Source organism: Xenopus laevis, chromosome 5L (genome assembly GCF_017654675.1).
Source record: "Xenopus laevis strain J_2021 chromosome 5L, Xenopus_laevis_v10.1, whole genome shotgun sequence".
Classification (NCBI taxonomy): domain Eukaryota; kingdom Metazoa; phylum Chordata; class Amphibia; order Anura; family Pipidae; genus Xenopus; species Xenopus laevis.
In genome coordinates, this window is record NC_054379.1 from 111,611,711 (window position 1) to 111,616,274 (window position 4,564).

Genomic DNA, 4,564 nt, shown 5'->3' on the forward strand with positions numbered 1-4,564 from the left:
TGCCCGAATGGACCTTATTTATGAAGAAAAAAGTCTGAAAAAATAGGTTCGGGCAAACTTCGGAGCTTTCCCCAAAAACTCCAAATTGTTTGTGGTTTCTGCGCAAAAAGCTACGAAAACTATGGAAAAATCGTAGTTTTCTGAGTTTTTTGCGCAGAAACAACAAACTCATCGGATATCGGTAAGGACTCCAGCGCAGACACTGGGACCCTCCCCATTAAATTATATAGGACCTCGAGAGCTTTTAGATGCCGGGGTTTCGGATTCTGAGTTTTCAGACCATCGGACTGTAATAGATCTTGAAAAATTCATAGGTTTTTTTTCCTCTGAAAACTACAAATTATTCAAGGTTAGGATATTCAAAGCTTGATAAATAACCCCCTATGTATATTTCAAGCACCATTCTAAAAAAAAAACAAAGACCCCCCCAAAAACTGGGGACAAGGGATGCTGCTAGCGCAAATGGCTATGACTATTGTAGCTTGTAAAGGCAATGTGAACATGACTTAATTGAATCTTATGGTTAGTTTTTATAAAGAATCCTTGCCGACTTGCACAGAATGAAAGTTTTTGAAGTGTCTGACAAGGACTGTGCCAGACATTCCAAAGGAGCCCAAGTGAAACCAACCTACTCCAAGCACTGAAATAGCTCTACATACATTAGACATGCCCACACTCCTACACAATTCATGACCAGTGGCTGGACCACACTTCTGTGTTATACACGTTGTGCTTTAATGCTTGCTTTGCCGTAGCCATGGATTTGTTTGACTGTGCAGTTGTAGATAAAGAAAATACTATAGGCTTTTTTCTGAAATACAAAAAGTATTAATGATTTTTCTTGTAAAAAGGGTTTTCTCTAAAGCCCATATGTTACAATTTTTCATATTTATAAAAATATATATATATTGTACATTACTCTGTTCTAGCATTTAGAAAACTGCGATAGTAACATATTCTGAACAGACCGTGTAAATCCATAAACCTCAATTAAGTCTGCTCCACCTGCAATAGCATAACAGGAAACAGGAAAATGGAAGAAGAATATATATATACAGCATATGTCTTCATAATTTATAAGACACTATATTTACCATTATTAGTTGGGGCTCTCTTTAATGTATTTCCTTTTAAAGATATAGTAACCAACTTATTGCGTGCACGGACACTTTGCATATACTTAGCGCAGTCTTCACTAGCACATTCGGATCAACACAATACAACATGACACGTTTTTCCATTCATGGTCATTTATCTAAGATATATTGCACCATACCGTTGCACCAAATAAGGGGTCATTGTGAGTGCACGTCCAGTGTGCAAAGTGCAATTTCGGAATCAAGTCACTATGTTTTTTGCCAACAATGTAGCTTAATTGCAGCCTTGAAGCAGTGATGTGCTTTCTCTGCAACATGAATGTGTGTTTGATTTGAAAATACACAAATTAATACATTTGTTTTTAATGTTCAATTAATAAGAAATATGGTCCATATGTCATACAGTATGTGCATGTATTACATGACTGTTACTAATATTTTCCACCTTTTGCCAATTAATAAATGTTCCATCACCTCTTATACCCAGAATTAACTGTTCAGCAACATATGAATGCTGATGCTTCAATTGTAGATACACACACACATTCTCCCTCACTTTTAAAAGGTGTTTGAATACTTATTCCCCATTAGGAATGAAACACAGTTAGTTGTTTTTATTAGACACCCATTCTTAAAGAATGCCCGGCTGTAGATTGTTAGTTTTAACCACTATATTTAGATATATGTGACAATGTCAAGTAGATTAGTGTATAGAGATGAAGTCATAGATTGTTCTTTCTTTATTTTAGATTTTCTTGCTTTGATAATATTCAATCATTTTACTGATATTTTCACAAAATGTTCCATTACCCTTTCCAGTTAAAGAGAGTAAACCACATTGTACAATATTCAGATTTACTAAGCAATGTTAAAAGAGATGCACACATAAACATAAATGTTTTTGGATCTGGTATTTTATCCCCTAAGGTGAAGAGAAAATAAACAATATTTATGCGCTTCCATAAAATGTATTAGCATAAATACATTCTAGCCACCTTTCTCTTTCTCTACTCACTGGAATTGATCAGATAGGTGAGACTGAAATGGCTTCTAAATGCAAAAAAGGGTATGCATGATTTACGTTTTTAAATGAGGTTATTAAACTGTTTTATGTGGTCTCGTAGAAAAATCCTGTGCTATGAAAACATGCCTATATAAGTATAAATTCTCATTAATACACAATTTTAACCATGACCTTTAGACCCATTCTAAGTTGCTATAATTCAAACATTTTTGAAGTTTTTTTTTTTAAAAGTTGCAGCACTTTATAACCGCCACTTTGTCGGTCAGGAATGCTCCTACATGGCTAATTCCTTTAAGGAATTAGTGGCTACAACCAGACAAATATTAGACCCAATATTCAGTGCCAATTATTCCTAATATTGAACTGTGTTATAATTTTAAATCAATTTCTCAGTGCTCAGTTCCTTAAGAAGCACAGGATAGAATAGAGGGCTTGTGCTGGAAAAGTATGCCAAAAAAAAGTATGCCAAAAAGACATTTCTAAACATTTTGTTGGTTACTAACTAATTGAAATCCCTATAATAAGGATAGCCATCCTGCCTGAAAGAAGTTTTTTCAAATTTGTTTGTTTAGCAGATATTACTGAAATTATTACATTTCACAGTGGCTGAGATAATTGTGTATATAAAGCAGTTAATTAAGTAAGTAAAATACAGTAAATGCAGCCCCCCCACCCATGAAATTATCCTTATAAGAAGGAATATTTCTGAGATTTCCATGAAATGTGTAAAAAAATATATGTAAAATACAACCATATACAAATGTTTATTTTGTGCATATAACCTTCAGTAACATTTTGCCTAATGTTTATTTTCTCATTTGCCTTTGTACTATTTTCTCTGTCCATTTTATTTTTAATACAGAATCTGCATTAAATGTGTATGTGCATATTTTCTGACTGTTGATTATTTCATTTGGAATAACAAATAAATTGTGTGATGTTTCAAGAAAACTTTATTTTACTATGTATAAGTGATAATATTTTAGCAAAATAATTTTAAAGGAGAAGGAAAGCTACAGAGGCATTTTATTGCCAATAGATTAGCTGCAGTAGTGCAAGCTATTACACTATATTTATTCTGTAGAATGTTTTACCATATCTGAGTAAAAAGCTCTAGAAACCTACTGTTTGTTTAGGATAGGAGCTGCAGTATTAACGTGGTGTGACATCACTTCCTGCCTGAGTCTCTCCCTGCTCTGGGCTCAGATTACAGTTGAGAAGGGGGGGGGGAAGAGGAGCAAACTGAGCATGCTCTTGCCCAGGGCAATGAGGTTTAAGCTGAAGGCAGGAAGTCTGATACAGAAGTCCATGTGTACACAATAGATGGAAAGAAATGCAGTGTTTCTTTTGACAGGGGACTCAGAGCAGCACTACTTTGGGGGTTTACTGGTATATGTAGATGGACCTTTCTGATAAGGCTTACTTAGTTTTAACCTTTCCTTCTCCTTTAAGGAAGATAACTCTGTGGGAGGTTCGGCCATTACATAAATCTGGAAATAGATGTAAAGCGGACTAGACCCAGGGGACAGTCAATGCACCCAGGACTTGGCACAGAACACAACACAATAAGGAGCAAGACAAGGAACAGGAAATGAACAGAAAATCTAGGGGTACTAACCTAAATTGGGCAAGTTAGAGTCGGACACTGGTAAAGAGGCTTTACTTGGAGAACTTTTATAGGAAATTAACTGCACCTAGCTTAATCTATTCCATCTCCTGTTCCAGTTAAATTAGGCTCATTCACCACTTCCTGTGTTATTACTGTACAGGTATAGGATCCATTATCTGGAAACCCATTCTTAAAAAAGCTACAAATTACTTGAAGGCCATCTCCCATAGACTCCATTTTAATCAAATAATTCAGATTTTTAAAAATGATTTAACTTTTCTCTGTAATAATAAAACAGTATATTGTACTTGATCCAAACTAATATATAACTATTCCTTATTGAAAGCAGAACCAGCCTGTTGGGTTTACTTAATATTTAAATGATGTTTTAGTAGACTTAAGGTACGGAGATCTAAGATCCCTTATCTGGAAAACCCCAGATCTTGAGTATTTTGGATAACAGGTCCCATTCCTGTAGTCTCCCCATGTTATTAGAAAATCATTTGAGCAGTACATTTTCTACTTAGTGTTTTTTCACAGTAGGGTAAGTGCTCACTTTAACCAGTAATGGCTACATAATAAAAGTATAATAAAGTATGATGCAAAATACACACCATTTAAAATGTACAAACTTTTAGCAGTATTGTAGGTATTTAAATAAATTCAGCTCATGTGATTTCTCAGATCATAATATGATAAAATGAACAGGCACAACCAAGTAACAGTTTTCTTGGATACTAAAAGAATTGTAATACAGGTTTAGGATGTGTTATCCGGACACTCGTTATCCAGAAAGATCGAAATTACAGGAAGGCCATCCCTCATACAGTCAAT